The following is a 21,341-nucleotide window of genomic DNA, read 5'->3' as shown; positions in this document are numbered from 1 at the left end:
TTTAATTAAGCATCCATGGTCAGATTATCACTTAAACTTTTTTTCATGCGCAAGTACTAAATAATGCGCAATCTCATACCTCTTTTCACCCAGCAATACTGTCATGAGGGGGGCGGGCATGTTCGATGAGAAATATTTCCTGGCTACATTACCTTGGACCGCTTCAGCGAAGTCAAGCAGAAAGCGGACCTCAGGATGCGAGACAGAGGCACCGGGTTCTGTGTGTACGCCACATTCGCTGCCGCAAACATCCTCGTCTTCGTGACAGAGGTGATCGCTGGCCACTTCAAACGTCGCGCAAATCGCTCACCACGACTGACACAAGTCAGGCGTGGAGCGGCAATCTTGAGGCCCTACCATTCTTTACCGCTAGCACAATAGCCCCACCTCGTGGCGATTTGAGGCATTTTTAACTCGATGATGATGATGACGATTATTATTATTATTATTATTATTATTATTATTATTATTATTATTATTATTATTATTATTATTATTATTATTATTATTATTATTATTGGTTTTGGATTCTCCTTAATTACTTGAGGGTTTGTTTCTTTCTTATTGTTCTACTCCCGCCTCTCATGGACTAGATTGGTCGGCAGAGCTCCTTTATTTTTTATGAGTCATGTTTGTTTGTTCTGTGTTTGTTCTTTATGCTACTTTCCTTGTGCGGTATTATAATTTGTATGCCCCTTATGCGCGGAACGTTTCGTCGGCCTGCAGTATTTTATACATAGAAATCAATAAAATTGATACAAGACCTCCATGTCTACAGACTAAACCCGACATTAACCCTAACGAACATGCTCCTTAGCTCAATCAAGACACACCAAACGCAAATGCCACAATCACTTCAACTTGCAGCTCATATCCACGTGGCACACTGTCGAATCAGCGAATAGAACAGAACATCGAATATTGGCTGAGGTGTCCACTCGGAGTAAGAATGGCACCGGACCTTTATTTCTTGATTTTAAAGCTTTTGTTACAAGTCCTGTCATCAAAAGGTTCTGAAGCTTGCAAATTTCATGTTAATGGAGTTATATAAAAGCTTGGAAGTCCAGTCCTCTTTGAAATAATCTGCATCGCAGCCTTTGCAAGAATGCATTGATTACTCCGTTGCTGAACGCTTCCCGGCTTCGCAGCAGGAATAGTTAGAGTGGCTTTTGCAGCAGTAGCAGCCAATGGTGGCAGAATTTTTTTTCTTCATTTTTTGCCCGTTTTGCATGTATATACTTATTATGTTTATATTAAAGTTGTTCCCAATGTAGTGGTCATGGCGCTTGACTTCGACATCTCACGTACTAAAAATTCCACTTTCCTAGCAACGTTTTCGTTGAACGCACAACAGGCGAAGTCCGCTATTGAATTTCTTTACGCAGCATTTGCCGTTTCCGCTATTGTTCCTTCGGACCGCGCCTCGGCAAAAATTGCTAATGTGATGTGCCTTTTAACTAGAGTAGCAAAGAAAAATCATAATGGGCAGCAGTGGGCATCCTGCAATCTCAGCATGGTGAATTTTAACGTGATGTTCTCAGGGCTACCAGAGGTGTTAAGAACCCCTTACTGTAGCCATTATGTTACACAACATTCAGAAAAGTTTCGTCGTTACTGCATTTGTTCTAGCCACTTCTGTGACCGTCTATATTGTTTGCAAAAATATGTGCCAATTCAATGAAATTGAGAAACGCTTAAAAGGGTTGCGGCCGCTGGTTATGAGATCTGTATTTATAGGCAGCACGCCTGGTTGCGATATTACAAACAGCTCTGGGCGACATAACTTTAACCTACTCTCAAGAGGGCCGTGTGTTCATCGACAGCTTCTACTTAATTGAGTGTCCTAATTTTCCTTTCTTTATGCCTCTACTTCAGCATTTATTCTCCAATACAACTTTGTAAATCAAGTGAAGCGAATTATCACCACCTCGTCACCCAGAGCCGTAAGTTGTCCCTGTCCTATGACAGGTCATAATATGGCAAATAACCAACCGAGAAGTGGTTAGGGTGGTCGACTACTGATCCGGAGTACCCGGGTTCGAACCCGACTGCGGCGGCCGCTTTTAGATGGAGGCAAAACGCATAAGCGCCCGTGTGCTATGCGATGTCAGTGCACGTTAAAAATCCCCAGGTGGTCGAAATTATTCCGGAGCCTTCCACTATGGTACCTCTTTTTTCCTTTCTTCTCTCAGTCCCTCCTTTATTCCTTTCCTTACGGCACTGTCCAGGTGTCCGCCGATATGTGAGATATATACTGCGCCATTTCCTTTCCCCAACAGCCAATTTACCCATTTTTTACCAACCGGACGCCTCTGCCATTACTTGTTTTCTCTTGATCCTTGAAGCCTTATACCGCTCTTAGTTAGCCACCCAAGCGATGGTTCCTCAAAGTGGTGAGTACTGTTCTCCCTCTCGAGCCTTTGCTCATTCCCGTTGAGCGTGCCGTTGGGTGGCGCGGTAACCCGGAATAAGTGCGTATAATTGAAGAGTTGGCAGGCAGCTTTTGCTCTTTTTCTCCGATTGGTGTGGATTTCGCCCCACTGCGCTGCCAGATTGTTGTAGTGTTTTTTGAGCCCCCGTTAGTGCAATAAACTACAGCGCATTCTCGGCGTCAAATACTTTTACCTCCCATTTACATATAAGCGAATCATACGAACGTTTTTCTCGTCAATAAGCGATGCTAGTGGGAGCTCCGACCGCAAATTATAATATGAAGGTTGAACCAAAAAAATGTCTCAATTTTTTTCCATGCTACACATAATTTTACATTCTAGCCCTTTCACGAGCAATAAAAACGACATAAACTAAAAAAAAACTGGCACTTGCTTGCATTGATATCAAGACTAGTGGAAAGCAGGTAACGTTTCATTTAGGGATAAAATAATTAAAACATTGACTAAAAATTGAACGCAGCCCGCACCAGGAGAACCTTTTAGGATGGCATTGAAACGAAGCATTAAACGCGCGGCGATGTAATCGTTTAAAAGCAAACCAAACGATGTAAAGCCAACAACTTCGGCTATTGGTTTAGAAGTGGCAGCTGCCAATGCCTATTTTCCTAATATAGCGGCGTATACCACGCGGCGTCCGCAGGGAGAAAAGAAGGTGAGAGGAAAAATCAATTGAGGCAAGAGGATGGGGGAAAGCAGTGTCCATTGGTCGGTAGCAGCATCCAGCTAGCACGACTTCGGCACTGCTCTGTGGAGGAAAAGGCGCTGCTTATTAATGTTGATGGTGTTGGCCTCTGTTGAAATGGCACATATCCCAGGCGGGAGATTGGCCAGGGTTTAGTGCAAAGCCAAACAAAGGAGTAGACGAGTGCCCTCAGTCGTGTCAAGTGTCAGTGGATTAATATCCGAGGAACATGGATGTTTACAATCGAATTCCAAGATATTTTAAAGTGTTGTGCTTTAGGACTGGCAAAACCTGTCCCGATTTCTAAAAAAATGCTGAGTTAACAAGGGAAAATTAGGGTTGCAACATATTGCTATTATCCTCGATAAATAATTGAGCATACCCGCAAGAAGGGTTGGCGATACCAAGCGGTGACTAATGTTTTTTGGATTGGATGGATTAGATATGAGATGCGATCACAAATAAGGGTCAGCTTAAATTCAGTGACAGTTGCTAACTTTGTGTATCTCTTCTCTATACAGAAGTGCCTTATTTCACTCTTGGCATGCAGGAATCCTTCATGCCATACTGCAAGTAATATTGTATTAATAATAATGCGGGTCTAAATTTATTTTCACAAACTCGTCCACCATGTACGGACAAGAAAAAAAAAGTGACAGGTGCATGGAGTATGAAGCGTGCGCCTCTTTACGACATTTAAAAGAGCGTATACATATTTTTAAATCATTACTTTTTAAGTATATACGCCCAGCGTATGTGGCTACTAAAGACTGCGAAATCCATTGACAATTTACAGCGTTTCGCATCTGTCATTCAGTCACTGTTGTTGCCATGATAAGATGATAATATAACTTTTCTACACCCTCGATAGTTTGAAATCAAAGCTCGATCAACAAAGCTCAAGTTTATGCGCATGCAGTGCTACGTCATTTGCTAATTTCACACCAAGAAGTGATTTACAGAAAAGGATTTCAATCGGTAGAGAGAATGCACGATTGCCACGCGTAGTGCGAGACATCTTAGCTTGTATTCTCAATTGCTTTCGCTGGCGTCAAGACGGAAAGCGGAATGCTGTGTACACTTCTTTGGCTTGTCACAGCATTTCTTTTCTTGGCTGTCTCTGAGTAAGCATATATCAGATTCATAGTGTTTCCAAGCAACACTTGGCGTGTGGTCAATTTGATTTGATACAGTTCAATACCACCTGATGTTTTTTATTTATTTATTTAAGAGTACCTCAAAGGCCCACTAGGGGCATTACATGACGGGTGGGCTAACATATAATTTAATAGTTCCGTGATGAATGATTTGAAGGATTCCAGGCCAGGACGGATTAAAGCTTCAGCGCGCATGTTGTTCCAGTCTCTTGCGGTCTGGGCGAAGAATGATTTCAGATGCGCAGAAGTGGATGCTTGAGGCGTATGATCAGCTTTCGTACGACTGAAGCGAAGTGAAAGGCGGTGGTGCGCAGGGGTGATAACGGAATGACTCAAAGGGGAATGATAAAACCTGTGCAAAAGGCAGAGTCTGCTTATTTTCACACTGCAGATAAGGCTGTGGAGGTTAGATTTTGTTTTCAATGCTTTTCAAGCCAGTTGGGTAGAGCAGGATAGGCTTTTCAGGAATCTGTGTTGAGAACGGTGAAAAAAGTTAATAGCCTGCAAGAAGGTCATGGTGTGCGAGTAAATTACGTGCTCCATTAATTTAGAGGGAACGCTAGTGAGAGAGATGGAACGGTAGTTCTTACTGGACGATGGAGGGCCTTTTTTGTGCACTTGGAAGGTTTTCCCCACTTTCCAGTCATGAGGTACAATACCAGACTCGAGTGATTGCTGGAAAATATGGCAATGAAGAACAGCTACAAGTTTGTTGGTATTCTTGAGAAATTTTGCGTTAATTTCATTCATACCAGCTGACGAAGTTAGTTTTAAGGAATCGATTAACGCGATTATTTCGTTAGGGTCGAAACGTATGTCCGGCGTAGGAGGGTAATCAAAATAAGGATAGTCAGTCATGTCGCCTATTGGTTGGCGGGCGAAATTGGATGGAAATGTGTAATCTAATGCTTTGGCCGCGTCGGTGTGTGCAATAGGTGAACCGTGTTCTTCGCACAGCGATATTGGTGTGGTTGCTTTATGATTTATGGCCTTCCAAAATTACATGGTGGTTATTGTGAAGCAGATCAGGTAATGTGGTTGACAAGAAGATTTTTGTTTTTCATTGTGCTGCGTGAAAAAAGTTATTTTGGCAGCACGATACTTTTCCTATGCGTTGCTATCGCCCACTACCTGTGCATGCGCTATGCTTCAATCACTACCTGTGTGCGTAAACACTCGAGGTTTATCTTGCTCTCAGGAAGAGCACCTACACGTGTCCGAGTGTTGCATCTCTCAGTACGTTAGTGAGAGCGATTCAGTTCACTGCCAAATCGTACTCTTAGTAATTCGCCATGATGTCTAATTGTACAAGCATGTGACCGTTTCATGAATGGAGTTGATAGAGGAAAATGACCTCGCCAAAAAATAGTTACTATGTCTCTTTTCCTGGTTTTCTTTACGAGAAGGGTTCATAACGAAAAGAGTTAACCTTGAAGAGAGGACAATGCATAGATCTGCGGGAAGAAAAAAACTGATGAAATGTTTAGAAATGGCAAGAGAGCATAGTTGCTCAGGGATTAAACGCGAGTTCATGGCATCCTAGCGGAAATCAAGAAGAAATCGACATGGGCATGCAATGGTCCTTGAAGGTAACGCCATGAATTTCAAAAGAGGGCAAACGCAGCAGCGGAGAAAGTGGGCGAATGATCTAAGGAATATTACAAGGATAAGGTAGCCGTAGCTGGCATAGAACAAAATAAAATGGAGTTATAAGGGAAAGGCCTTTGTCCAGCAGTAGGCGCACTCAAGCTGATGATTATACATTTAAATATAACAAAGCGCACGCGCACTAAGCTAATGAGAATTACATTTCATACCTACGTATGTTACTGTACTTCTTTACATGTGGACTTCCACCACCCTGTGGCGCACCCTACATTCCTTGTCCGGCCCAGGTATAATATATTTGTACTTCTGCATGCACAAACACTTGCTCAAGAGCTTTTAGTTCTTCAGGCTTTTAATTCTTCAGTCTTCGAACATAAAGGAGATGTTTCTATACTGGAAATATGACTGTTTCTGACATCGTAAAAATATTCCATAATGATGTGTTACAGTATTGGCATAGCAACAACAGCAGTTCAGTACATCATATTGTGTTTTATTGTAGAGTTTAGTCGAAAGGTCAGAGCTGAAGTGTTTATTTATGTAAATGACATCAATGCAGCCGCCAGTTTTAACGAGCCCGTATTTATTTGCTAAAGCTAGCTGTAGCTTCTTGACTACATGTAGATGGCGATGTATTGATGAATGGACCAGTGGGCGCAAAATTTCAGCGCTTGATGCGCAAGTCAGGGAACTGCTGAGTTTTCCCTTAAGTCAGCTGAATAATAGAGCGTGACTTAATTGCGACGCCTGCTCATGACGCCCTCAGTTCGGTTTAAACGCAAGGGCCCGACACTGAGTGCATAGCCTCTGAAAGATCCTCTATAAGAGAGAAACAACCTCTGACACGTGGCCACGCCGTGCTTCCTCTCTTTCTTTCCTCATATATGCCGTTTACCCCTGCTTATTTGACCAGCCACGCATAGCGAGGCCATGCATATTTCTTTGGTTGTTGCTCCTCCAGGTGCAAAGTTTGAAATAAAACTAGGGCGTATTTCATTGCATAATTCCCTAAGTCTCAGTGTAATAACTTGGCCGTTCCAAAGCGTGGCACTTAATTTATCTTGGGCTTCAAAGCGGTTACAGACACAGGTTGCAGTACAGAACAAGTGTATGAAGCGTTTTTAAAAATCAGAAATAAGCCCAGTGCATTCGCGCCTTGCACTTTCGCTTTCCTTCTTTTTAGTACGACAGAACCCTCACTACGTTTCGGACTGCGCCATCTTTGAAACGCGAGCCATTTAAAGCAAAAGATATCGTTGATACAGAAGCAGATTGCGCAGGATTTCTTATTATAAGTTAAGAGGCTGTACGCACAACGTAGCAATCAATCCCACCCATTGCAGGAAATTAAAATATTTCACAAAAGCTCACATAGTTCCCAAGCTCACCTTCGGTGGTAACTTCTCCTTCGCCTGTACCCTATCACAAATATACTTCAATCCTTAAAGCGGCACAGACACAAAATATCAAATGTGAACAAGCGATCTGACTTGTTTTATGGGGGTATGGAGATGGCTTGTAGCACTTGTAAATCGCAAGAATTAAGTGCAGCATAAGCTAATATGACTTTTAATTCTGTCCAAGAACCCGCTTGGCAGTTGTATCCGCATCGAGTAACGTCCAGGTGCGCTTTCCCGCCCTCTCCCCAATTATTTTAAGGTCACCGAACCCAGTGATTGTTCCCAGGAACAACCAGTGCTTGCCCGCGATGCCGACGTCACCAAGAACAATGTGGTAACCCTGGTTCGCAGGTCGATCGTGACGTCAAAATGCACTCCAGAAATGACGCCAACCGAATTAAAACTGCCGGTGCACAATCGTTTGTAATTATTACAGTTACTTATTGGTGTTTCGGGTTCATGTTCATGATTCCTATAGTTTTAGGCCTCCTTCAAGGAAAAAAAGGACACCCAAAAACTTTGTGTGTGTGTCACCTTAAGTGTAGTTTCGTTTCCTTTTTTGCTAACCAGTGTCCTTTCGGATGAAGACCAGGACAGATATGTGGCACGGGATGCCGATGCGTATATCTTAGCGTCGCACGACCAAGATCCAGAAGACGACTACATTGCGTCTCGAACTTCTGACTGCAGTGTGGCTGATAATTCCAGGAAACAAATGAACATCTGCATCAATAAACAGGCTCATCAATCCAAAGAAGGTTCAATAAACTTGTCTTCGCACCCCAGCATCGTTTAATTAAGTGGGCATGTAGCATGAGGGCATGAATTCGAAAGCCACGCAATGTACGGCATGTTGGAATAACTCAGGCATCATGGGAAACTAAATCTAATGCATAAACTCGTAGATATTTCGTCGACGCCCGGCGGAAGAACGTCGCAGCGAAAGCATGTCCCGAGAGCGTCACAACAGCGCGGCTCACTCTAGCAGGAACTGCAATGTTCTGGAAATTGCGCACCTGATTTTGCTTTAAAACAACACTGAGGCCAACTCTGTCCAGTTTTTGTTCTCAGTAAAAATTGATTCTTTAGCGCTTTTTGGCAATGCTGACGTTTTTCGGGAAGCAAAAGATGTATTTCTAGGCAACAAAATTGGATTCAAAATCTTCCCGCCAGTCGATTGAGACCAGTGACCTCACTATCGAAAAGCATGGTTGCCACTGCGAAAATACGCCCATAATCGTTCTCATTTAATTTCCTTTGCTGCGGAATGTGCGATTCATTGTAGAGGGTTTTACGCGCGAATATACCACGCTGGTCGCTGAATCCTTCCTATGTGCCCTTCGGCTGGCCGTCTGGATCCGTTCTCCAGGCAGATCAGTGCTCTTGAACGCCTCGGGTGGCGGTGGCAAGTGCAGTTCCTTCCGCACGGGCGTCCTAAGGCTCTCCTGTAGCACTGCATTTAAAGCGTAAAGGTGGCTCGTGTGTTACAGTCAAATTTATCAGAGCGCCATTTTGTGCGCCGCACGATGCACACGAACGGCTCAGTGAAACAGATTTTTTTTTTCGAGAGAAGCGCTCATCGAGGTCTCAACTTTAGTTCCATATGGTGCAATAAGATAATGATGATGATGGATATTTATGACGCAAGGGCATCTGTGGTCAAAGAGCGCCATGACACAAGGTTGTTTCTTTTACTCAAGGTGGAGTCAAAGACCCGTATCCCAAGCGTTTCGCGCTAAAGAAGCCGATCGCCAGGCAAGGGAAGCTTGTACCCATTGTATGACCGCTGGGTACCCGGCGGCACTGGGGAACGAACCCCGCTCCTTCCGCATGCGAGGCGGATGCTCAACTACTTGGCCACTGCTGCTGTAAGAATTGAGATATATTCCACTGCCAACATTTGATCCAGGCGCTCTTGCATTCTTAATGAAGGTGTTCTGGGAACACTCCAAAAAGCACAAGAACTTATTTTAGAACTTAGTCCGCTGTCCTGGTCAAAAAACACATGGAGCTATCGTCATTGCTGAAATCAGACAACCCAGCATTCTGGTAGAGAATATTAAAAATTTTTAAAATCATGAAATTGTGGGCTATGGTCCGGCAGTTACCACGCCTCGAAATGAGGCGCACGTTCATGATTTTCTGAGCGGAGTATCGAAAGCCAAAAATTGCCAGAGAATCAGCAGTTTCGTGGCTAAAATATCTGCGGGTCATGTACTTATTGTTTCAGTTCAACTTGTAGAGCCAAGTTTATTAAATGAAGTTAATTTATAGAGTTAATCCTAAAAATGGCGTTGTTGGCTACAAGCCTTTCAAGCACGGGCGTTTTTCAGACAACTTATATGTGTATCACCACTGGCTTTAATCAGTAACTATTATACCAAAATTAAGCCATGACCTCATTCTTGACTATTCATGACCTTATTCTCTACAAAAGTTATCAGAGTGCCTAATCGCTGAGCCGATGGCTGACCGCTATACATGGGAAGCCTCTCATTAAATATAAAAGGGAGCTTTAAGAAAATAACTGCACTCTTTTAGGCGCACAATTCACATACCCTGCAAGAGTGGCACGTCTCAAGTGTTGAACTACATTGTCACTAGGGACAGTAATGTGCGTGTGGCACAATCATAAAACTTTTGCTATAAGTGCTACGAAAGTACAGCAGTACAGCAATCAAAGCGAAAAATGCCGCTTTCATGCGAATACGCACGCAAGCTGAGCTGGTGACCATACGAAACATGTTTTTCAGCGTTCGAGGAGTCCAACCTCCAGCAGGTCCATATCAACGGTCTGTGTGCTGTCAGACTGCCTGGGCCAGCCCAGAAAAATAGGAATTTTGCTCAGCCGTACGAGTACAACGGTCAATATCGTAACGCACTGCCATTGGTATCTCTGCCTTGTTCGCATGCCGCAATTTTCGTACGGTTGCAGTCAGCGTAGTTAGCGCATTTACCGCAACACGGTCCTAAAACTGTTCAGTTACTCTGTAAGGTCAGCCTTAACACTGCGTCATGCTGCTACGTTATCCGACATGTCACCCTGCCATACACCTCGACAGCTTTTCAAGACAGGGTTGGTTATACTATCACGAGGTATGGGGTCCTCTCCAGGCACATGGCACTATCACAAGACGATCTCCTCTGCGACCGAGGATTCACGACATCTGTGCACCCTCCTCAACGGGCAGACATGAATCTGATTGAGAACGTTTTGGTATTCATAAAACACAAAAATCTCAAAGCTGCCGCTGCAAACGGCAACTGACAGTGAATTGGGGCAAATGGTTGAATCCGAGTTGCAGGTGCTGCGATAGTTGGTAATAGGGTCACGAGACTTTGAAGATCCAAAATATTCCACTACGATTTTTTTGCCGCAAGGCTCATGCTCTATCATACGGCCACAGCTTTGGTTAAAGATGGCTGCCCGTGCCAACACAATTTTCGAGAACAAGCTGGGTTAACTTAAGAGGGCTGAGGTCCTATGATGGCCGAGCACCAGGCCAGAAGCGCCTTCCTACCTCTTCCACCCGTAGGTTCCCGGTAACACCGAAATGCCTCCCACTGCCTCAGCGGATGTTCATCCACAAGGCCGAACCTGGTTGGAAGGGTGCCGATAACCCCGGTAGGAGGGAGCCCGTAGTCCCGTCATTCAGATGGAGCCCCCTAAATGGCCGAGCACTTGACCGGAGGACATCTGTGCTCATTTATGCCCGTTGGTTCCCGCCGGTGGCACTTCGGGCACTCCCACGGCCCAGGCGGATGCTTCGAGACTTACGGGCCTCATATGGTATAATCTGCCAAGTCATACCAACACATACTAAGGCAATACCCTACCAAGGTATACCAACGCGAACCAATCGTAAATAGCCAGAATCCGGTGGTCTTAAGAGGCACAACGTTTCGGGGGTTTATTTTTTTCCGGCATTGGCAGAGTAAGGCAACAGGCGGTATTTTTTTAGATCAAATTTACTCACAAATCGCATTGTTCGTAAAAACAGTTTTTAATTCGGGCTATTTCGGGTCAGTGCTTGCGGCAAAGGACAATTTCCTATACGAGCTCGTTCGTGTACAACATAAAATTGCCCTTATTTTTCTTAATATTTTATGAGCATATGGTATGTAACATATTTTATAATAGTATAGAGCATATAAGAACATATTCATTAAAATTTTAAAAAATTATTATTCAATTTCTAGAGTTATTTCATCGGATATATTACCATCTCATGCTCAACAGTTACTAGTGCCTGCAGTAGTACCTGCCTCTCTACATTCCGAAAACATTACTGCAACATCACTGAAACTATTTAAAACCCACAGGAGCTTCGGATCAGGATGACGTTTGCGGGCACTTAATACATTGCTACCAATACGTGAGACATCTTCATAGTACAGATTTTTCTGAAACGCACATTTCGAACCTAGCTGCAAAATCAGTAGCATCATACACAATAAGCTTTGAAATACTCTTAATTTCATCAGTTAATAGACCACTCTTCTAGAATTATCCAATTATCTAATTATCTTTCCTGAGGCGTCTTTCTCATCCTGCACTGACAAATTGCGTTGTGTCGCTGAAGACATCTTCGACGAGAAATTGGACGCCAATACTGCGCGTTTCGTTAATTCGAAGGAAACAAAAAGCACCTCCCTAAACCATGAGTCTGCGGCACATGTCGGGCGTGCTGACTTATATTTTGGGATTAGCGCAAAGCTTCCTGGGCCTATATAGAGGGCACGAACTTTTCGCCGCAGTCGCCGCTGGTGCGTGTGCATCATGCAGGCACTACAATTCTCCAGGCGCGTAACAAGAAAATGCCGTTTTAAGCTTGAGCAACCCAACAGCCAGAGCTGTATTTTTATGGCAGAAATCTTTGATTCTCGCCGGCAGCAAGCTTCTTATTCCTCCCATGTATCAGATTTCAGTACTTTTGTACAGGGCTCTATGGTTAGCTGAGATCCACGCCATTCGCAATGTAGAGCCTAACTTCCCGCCTCGTCGCAATTCACGAATACGTCAGAGAAAAATGGCAATGCTGATTTCCAAGCTCAGAGGTTCTACCAATTTTAACATGAAAGCGTTAGAGCTGAAGTATGGACGAAAAGCCGCGAGCGTTGTCACACTAATTCAGGATTGGTCGACAGGGTTATGTCACATGGAGAGGTATGGAACGAAAAGGATTAAAACTCGAGTTAAATAGTTCGTACGAGGTCGTAGCAGGACGGAAGTGTCATTATGACATATAAAGATGTGATATATCTTAATTACATTGAAAAACAATTTGGCTAATTACTGGGAATTCAGTCCACGAGCCTTGCGTTGATAGCCAGACACGTTACCCCTAGGCCCCTGAGGGACGTTTGTTCAAATCGGTTAAGGAGAGATCTTGTGCGTATCGCGGGGGCTAGTATGGCTACCTATGTATGGAAATGAGTGTGTGTAATAGAAATAATAGGTCCCAATTAAGAAATAAAGAAGCAAATTACCATTAACTTTGTCGCGTCATACCTTCCAGGCGGAGCTTAAGTGTCTTCCTAACTTCAACCTCCAGAAATTGGATGCAAGCAATATCCGGATTTAGTCCAGAGCTTTCTAACCTCCGGGATAAAATAACTTCAATGGTGTACTAGTGAAGCGTCTCACATCTACCGTGAAGAGTCTAGGGCACGACGTGATCGCTACACATGATGTAAAGTGACAGTAGCCACTTTTAGCGCCATCAGTTTTCGCAGTCAGCTGGTAGATAGAACGCTTACGTCATGGGTGCACGCGTAATGTAATCCGATTCCCAATCTTGGCGGAACACCAGATCTGAAAAAAAAAAACATCGTGTGGGAATCATATTAAAGGAACTATGTCTTACCTGTCCTAGGGAATCCCGGATAAATACGTGAAGCATGTGCAATTTGAAAAGTAACGTGATATTTAGCAGTGTGATATTTAGTAGCGAACTATCATCTACGAAATGAACGCTGGTTGTAAAAATCTGGCGCATAAATTTGCGCGATGCCAGAAACCAAACAAAAAATGAAAGCACGTTAGCAAGGCCTTTGATTTGAATTCTCCGCCGCGGGCCTTTTGTCATTTATCTAACGCACATTAATATTAATTTGAAGGGAGTATATATGCCGCTAACTTAAAAAAGCATAATACAATACGGGTTATGTGTTTGAAAGTGAAATCGACCAGATATATTGTGCGGCAAAAAAGATACGACTTCTCTATGTAGTCTGCGGATTGTCCAACCCTACAAAACAGAGCAGTGGAGCTTCTTTCAAAAACAACATTATCAAAAAGACCTTCCCATCTGAAGAATAATAAACGTTACGTATCCACCAAGGACCCTTGTTTAAAAGTGGGCACGTTGGTCAGATACTGACACCAGCAGCGCAGAAATATATCACGCCACCAGAAATAATTATAGTAATGGTCAGAAAACAAAATGCGAAAAATATGTGTGATGCCCTACATCGAGGCCGCTCACCGTGAGTTTAAAAAAATAGCGAACAAGAACGACGTTAACCGGCCGTATCTGCGCGATAAGCTTAAAGCAATGGCCAGTAAAGCCCATATACGGAGCGAAGAACTAAGAAAACAGGAAGAAATATACACATGAAACTTTCCCCTTCCTATGGGCAAGAGAGAAAATCTTTGCCGCACCCAGCGGACCTTGACAACACGTCCTTCCGGCGGCGCACACTCAACAGCCTTAACAGGGGGAGAAAGCAGGAGGTTTCGTTGCCAACACACTGCCACTATACTCGTGTAAACAGTGTTCCTCTTTTGGGTGTCTTTTATGGAGATATTGTAGAGAAAGGGCAGGTAGATGGGTTTCATGCAAACACAAAGGGAACAAGGGAGGGGGATAGCCTCAGGGTGCTTAACGACGTTTCGACAAGAACTTTACTAGGCTGTTTTGACACCCCGCATACCCGGTCGCTATGGCATATTGATTATATCAAACATTAGGTTCAGCATTCAAAGTTACTGTAGGTTTCGGAAGGCTCGCGGCGCATTGTTAGAGGTCCGGCTTGCGACGCTTAGGACAGGATTTAGCATTATTTGGGCTCGGCTGGACTGGCTGAGGAAATTGTTAGCTGCTATTTAAACTAGTCCGAATAAACGTCCTCTTCTTAGGAACGTTTTCTATTCACAATCTATCTAGACGGCGATCAGCGAAACAGAATTTTGAGCAGTCGCTGAAGCCTTTGATATATTGAACTAGTTCAAATCTCGAAGATGAGGAAATTCTGTGCGCATCGGTCTATTGGAGAAGAAAGTTGTTGCGGACAAGCAGCCGCCCATAAGCGACCTTTGAGGCCGTTTAATGCGCAAGTGCGGGAAGGAAGCTGCGGAAATGGGTGAGGCACCAACGAGGACATTCCTCATGCAGGAAATATTCAAGAATCTGCACCACAGAATGAATTAAGCGCATCAAAAACTTTGTAAACAATGTATAAAAGTGAAGTACTTGTTCAATCGTTGAATATTTTACCAACAAAAAAAAAACGAGAATATTTTTTTTGTCCTGTAAGTCAATGTACAGAGCATTTCCATGAACTCCTAAATTTTATGACAACTGCTATTATCCTCCGAGTCACATCATCCATATAACGAGTTTTCCGGATCACATTTTTTTCTTTCCTTGGAATGACGGCCGAGTTTCATTTCCAGCGCACAATCTGGCATCAGTATTTGTAGTCTTCCATAAACCCGGGAGATGCCGCCACCAGGTTCAGGGTTGGCACCGCTTTCCCGCAAGCACATTCAGCGGCCTCCAAGAAAACATTGAGTTTATGCCACCTACAAAACCCTAGATGTATCAGGCTTATGCACGTTAATGGTATTCAAAGTTGTAAGCAAAATGGAGGATACAACTGCTAGCGGGGTTCGTACAGGATCAGCCGCATTTCCTATAGTGTGCACAGCTAAAAGAAACGTAATTGTCTCCCTGCAGGCGATAATTCTTGAACGCCTGTATTTTGTAGCATAGTGGCGGAGTTACAGCAATGTAAAGTTAGAAAACGCTCAAAACTGAAGAAAAACTGCGAATATAGAGCTCTTAGAGCCCGGAACAAAGGAGAAACAAACTACGTTTGCGTGCTTTTCCACATCATCAACCAACCTGCCCGACTGAACACTATTTTTCAATGCCGAGGCCCCTTCAAGATGCGGAAGACTAGATTTCATACACGTTCACTGAATGAGGCATGGCAAATAGAAAGAGTTAGGGGTTAGAGGATAACCGCACATATGAACATATCACACACAAAGTCGCCTTAAACGTCCATTGAAGTTCGCCATGAGACGAAGCATTTATTCACCTATCATAGCGGCCTTATCGAAACGGAGGCGAATCAATGTATTGTCATGGTTTTCGGGAACTGCCACCTTATCGATCCGAAACGCAAAAAAAAATGCAGTGGAATATATTACAAATAATATTGCTCAAGCTCGCTACTGCGCCGAGTATTACTGAGCGCTGACGTCACGCCATCCCCAATGGCTTTTTGATGCCGCGAGTCTCAGATCTCCCAGCAATCAACGTACCTCCCCATGTGCGCCCAAAGAGGATGGAATCTCCCAGTTCCCGCGCAACATTTATCCCACATTTCTAGACCGCAGAGTCAGGACATAGAAACACAAGCAAAAAGGCAGTGGTCCCATCAAGGATTTAGAAACATTTTTTCGGTAGTGAATGCGTGAATTAAGCAGCAACAAAAACGAAACAGCCAATTTTCATTCCAGACAGGTAACTCGGTAATTCTTTGGGACGAATTATTTTCAACAAGAAATAAAAAACGACTGCTCGTCCTCATCTCTTTCCCCCGTGCCGCACAAGCTGCGGAGTGAGAAGATTTTGTTCTTGCGCTCGTCGTTTTTGAAAGATCAAATGAGAGTTTCGTTCGAGCAATCGAAGAGAGCTGTTCATCCCGCCTCTCTCTCGGCGCCCTCCGTCTCTCGCACGTCGGCCGGCCGTCGCCTCCCTGCCGCCAGCGCGCGGCAGCCCTCTGGCTTTTTACCACGCCGCCAGAACCGGCGATCCCCAGCGTTGCCGTCTTCCAGTGGTTTCCCTGTAGCCGCCCGACATTAATGATAATCCAGCGGTCCCTGCAGGCATCTCCGGCTGTCTGCAGTCCTCCCTGCGCCACGCAGAGGTGCAGTAATGACCTCCCGTCGCTCATCCGATTCATTGCTAAGTGGAGGCCATCTTCTGCACCCTTATGCCAGCCCCCAGACGTTCGCGAGCCACTCCCGGCGCACGGCGGCTCTTTCCCTCATCACTGGGCTGTTATGAACTTCTTAGGATTCACAGCAGATCTCCCGCGCACATCGGCATCTCGACCATTCCCCTTCGGAGCAGATACAGCGGCGGCGCATCGCAGGTCCTCTGCCAGCTTCACGGCCCTGCTGCATGATGCCGCTGTTCCAGGCGGAGTTCGTGGCGGTGGAGCTCCTGGAAATGGGCGACTCACAGCACACACCCGGCATTGCATCCCTCAACTCCCCCGACCACTGGGGTCATCGGCAGGAGGGACCTTCGCGGACCCACCACCGTCTTATTGCGAGAGTCCATGTATTACTAGCCCACATTGCCTGTTTCGCTCGTGCCCACTCCCCCCCCCCCCCACACTTCCTATGTGCCCTCGATTAACTATGGTTTGCGGGGCTTTCGGGATATTTTGAGAATATTTTCTGGGTGCTGAGGAGCCAACACAGCTCTGGTTTCTGAACAAAATTAATGGCGTAGAAAGAGACTAGGGTGGAAAAATAGGGGGGAGGGGGGTACAGAAGAGAGAGAAGGAGAGAGAAGTAGCGCGCAGCCTTACGCCAAGTACGGTAACAGGCTTCCATGACCGCAGAATTCCCACTTTTGAAAGCATCTACTACTTTAATTTTAGGATATATGATCTTAATCTAGTCAGCGGGCCGGGAAAATTCCATGTCTCTAAACAAATTCCTTACCACTACGGCCGCTACAATTCTTATTTGAGTTGTTTTCCGAAGTGGTGAATCATCTCACTGCATTTTATTGTTGATACGCGTGATTGTAGCTGAAATATAAGTGGTGATATTTAATTATTTAAACGCGTTATGCATGCTTGAAGCCGTTCACAAGTCATAGTCACATGCGTAAGCAGTCGTTCAGGAAAGCTTGGTAGAAGCCAGACGCCTTATCGCCGAATTTAGCTTGGTATAAACAATTTTCATTTCACAGCATATAGAATTTCACTAATAGAAAACTGAGTTTGCATACTTACTTTATAACAACGGTTAAAGTCGCCATAACAAGCACAAATAGCGCAGCACTCTTCATATAGTTTCAGCTTCCGAAAACTGGCCAAAAATGCTTTCAATGTAGTGACTACGAATTGCTTCCACACTGCCACATGCCATGACATTTAAAGCCACGCGCAATTGTTTTACGCGAAGTGCCTGCTTTTTTATTCTTTGTTGCATTTAGATGAAGTCTGTGCATGCATAATGAAGCCACTAATGTTGACAAATGAACTTTGTAGAAATGGAAGAAAATATTACAATCTAGCTGGAGATTTTTGCTCTGGCGTGGCAATAAATTTGAAGAGACCGTCATATTAGTGAAAATCGGGACCAAAATGGTGTTCCTATTCAAATTTTTGAGCATACATGCGAACGTTCGTTAGGCGAACTACAGAAAAGAACGAAGCTACTCCACATTTGTTTGCACTCTTTTGTGTGCCTGCATTTCTAGAAGCAAAAGAGAGCTGGCCTAGAAAAGTGCCTCTCCAATGGAATGACTTTTATACTTGTAAAATAAATAGATCTCCCAAATACATGTACTTCTGTCATACAGTTACAACGTCGTTACTCTGAATTATGAGAGTAGTAGCATCGAAAAGAATAAGCCAAAAGAATAAGCACGATTCTTAAAATAATAGCAAAGTAATAGCACGATTGTTAAAATTATCTCCAAGATCCTTGACCAAGTGTCACCAAACGTTTAACTCTTTAAAAGTGCAAAAAAAATACTTCGAACTCCTTTTCTATATACTTGAAAACACAATGCAGCAGTAATATCAGGTAACATGTAATAGCACGATTCTCAAAATTATCTCCAAGATCCTTGACCAAGTGTCAAAAAACGTTTAAGTCTTTAAAAGTACAAAAAAGCAGTTTTCTTGCACTCTTCTTGGCTTCTGGCCAGTAGTTGATTCTAGGACACAGGTCACTTCCCTTATTGACATTCAGAAATCTGGGCCCGTTTACGTAGAAAAAATATAAGATAATATTCAAACAAGATTATCAATGAACATTAAGTGAATAGGAAGCACGCCACAATGTTTTTTTTTTGTAAGAAAGAACTTTAGAGACAACGTTTCATTGCCATCTGAAGCGAGGAGCGCTCGTGGGACGACGAAGTCACCTTGTTAGGTCTGACGGGTCAGCGTTTGTAAAACAAGAATGCTTCTTTAGACAGCGGGTTTCTGTTATTTGGTTCACACCACGCATTTAGTGCATTAAGAAGACTATAAACTCAGCAAATCACCTTGCTGCTGGAGGCTACAAGAAAGCTCGCAGCTCAAAAGGCTCCCCACTGCCGCTGCAGCACACGCGAGGCACTTCCCAGCACAGGCCCGATCACACAACCTTGCGTAGCTCCTCAACCAGTCTTCCACGAAATCTGCTCAAAGGAGTCATGACATACCTACATTCCTCACCACGGAAGAAAACAACGTGCTACCGATATAGAAATAATGGCGCGGGTTAAAACTAGTGGGTAACGGTATGGGAATATTGGGTGGCCTTCTTTGAAACAACGAAACTTCCTTTGTAACTTTAACTTCGAAGGACGTCTTGCGGGACGAAAGAATTTAGCGTCTTAGGCTTTGTGCCGAAATAAATCACTTCGAACCTTTATGACCACCAAATTTTATGCGCATAACAGGTGGTGCCAAAAAAATGAAGCAACTTAGTTTCTGACCTATAATTCGTTTTTCTTAGCATGTTTTGACAGGAGCTTCGGTATTCGAATATTATAGCCCAGGAAACCCACGGGGACTATGCACCATACTTGTATTCAATCTCACATTTTGGTCATCTGGGTTATTCAGGCCACTTAGCTCACTCCTCACCTGCTAAGCATCAGTTTTCTACCAGAGCTTCAGACTTCCTTCCTGCATACGATCTGAAACAAAGTTGTAAGACTAGTGCTCCCTCTCTTACACAGTACAGCAGTGCCTACTCAAAAACAAAATGCCGTGAGTGCGCGTCCAAAATGCTGCTTGGAGCTCATATGTGCAGAGGTGGAGCGTGCAGCATATATGCAGATCACCCATAAGAGCTAACAAGAAATAATGACCGTTCTCAGTGCTTATGCAGCGCCATGGAAAAATGTGCAATTTAAGTATTGCCTTCATTGAACGCCGACAAGAGATCATCAAGAAGAAAGGCAGATTTAACAAAACATGCAAAAAAGTTGATCTCCAATGAAGCGCTGGGCTTTCTCATTACAATATTAGTGAGCTGCTGGCTTAACTCTTAATTTAGTAGGCAGTTTTTACAATCTGCATACCCCCCGGCGATGGTACATTCATTACATATTCTAGGCTCCATGTTAAGTATGCGAACAGAATGTAAGTTCAAGCGTGACAAATGAGTAAGAGAAAACGCCTCTCTCAGGGCGCTGCTGTATCGGAGGTGCAATCTCAATTATATTATAAAAGATATCGTTCAGGAGCGAGCACTTCGGATTTTGCACACCCGGAGTTGGATTATGAAATAATGCGGAAAATATTCCTGTAGCAAACCCTTCGCTGGAGTGCCGACCAGGGAGGCTCCCCTCTTTTCTTCTAGGGAGTAGCGGGTAACCATAAGGCATAAGAAAAAGCAACGGTTTGACGTGCTTGGGATTCGGGAGGTTGCGACAGATTGTGGGCAGCGTGAAATTTGTGAGTTGATCCCAATATACTCCAGTTCCTTTTCGGAGCTCCGCAACGGGCGAGCACTCGCCCTTCACCAAATAGGCGGACTTCAGAGCTCCGCAACGGGAGAGCACTCGCTCTTCGCCAAATAGGCGGACTTCAGAGCTCCGCAACGGGCAAGCCCTCGCTCTTCACCAAATAGGCGGACTTCAGAGCTCCGCAACGGGCGAGCACTCGCTCTTCACCAAATAGGCGGACTTCAGAGCTCCGCAACGGGCAAGCCCTCGCTCTTCACCAAATAGGCGGACTTCAGAGCTCCGCAACGGGCGAGCACTCGCTCTTCACCAAATAGGCGGACTTCAGAGCTCCGCAACGGGCAAGCCCTCGCTCTTCACCAAATAGGCGGACTTCAGAGCTCCGCAACGGGCGAGCACTCGCTCTTCACCAAATAGGCGGACTTCAGAGCTCCGCAACGGGCAAGCCCTCGCTCTTCACCAAATAGGCGGACTTCAGAGCTCCGCAACGGGCAAGCCCTCGCTCTTCACCAAATAGGCGGACTTCAGAGCTCCGCAACGGGCAAGCCCTCGCTCTTCACCAAATAGGCGGACTTCAGAGCTCCGCAACGGGCGAGCACTCGCTCTTCACCAAATAGGCGGACTTCAGAGCTCCGCAACGGGCAAGCCCTCGCTCTTCACCAAATAGGCGGACTTCAGAGCTCCGCAACGGGCAAGCCCTCGCTCTTCACCAAATAGGCGGACTTCAGAGCTCCGCAACGGGCGAGCACTCGCTCTTCACCAAATAGGCGGACTTCAGAGCTCCGCAACGGGCAAGCCCTCGCTCTTCACCAAATAGGCGGACTTCAGAGCTCCGCAACGGGCGAGCACTCGCTCTTCACCAAATAGGCGGACTTCAGAGCTCCGCAACGGGCAAGCCCTCGCTCTTCACCAAATAGGCGGACTTCAGAGCTCCGCAACGGGCAAGCCCTCGCTCTTCACCAAATAGGCGGACTTCAGAGCTCCGCAACGGGCGAGCACTCGCTCTTCACCAAATAGGCGGACTTCAGAGCTCCGCAACGGGCAAGCCCTCGCTCTTCACCAAATAGGCGGACTTCAGAGCTCCGCAACGGGCAAGCCCT

At 44.9% G+C, this 21,341-nt stretch overlaps 1 long non-coding RNA gene across 1 annotated transcript; it reads right to left on the bottom strand.

The window, feature by feature from the left end:
- Positions 1-8,156: 8,156 nt before the first annotated feature.
- LOC144097125 (uncharacterized) lies at positions 8,157-17,716 on the bottom strand. The gene is made up of 3 exons (XR_013306911.1): positions 17,567-17,716; positions 13,061-13,115; positions 8,157-8,753 (listed from the first exon to the last, which is right to left on the bottom strand). It is a non-coding gene; the product is annotated as an uncharacterized LOC144097125 (long non-coding RNA).
- Between the last annotated feature and the right edge of the window lie 3,625 nt (positions 17,717-21,341).

The sequence above is a fragment of the Amblyomma americanum genome, chromosome 7 (assembly GCF_052857255.1).
Source record: "Amblyomma americanum isolate KBUSLIRL-KWMA chromosome 7, ASM5285725v1, whole genome shotgun sequence".
Classification (NCBI taxonomy): domain Eukaryota; kingdom Metazoa; phylum Arthropoda; class Arachnida; order Ixodida; family Ixodidae; genus Amblyomma; species Amblyomma americanum.
Note: the sequence above shows the minus strand (reverse complement) of the source record. Positions and strands in the feature narration are given on the sequence as shown.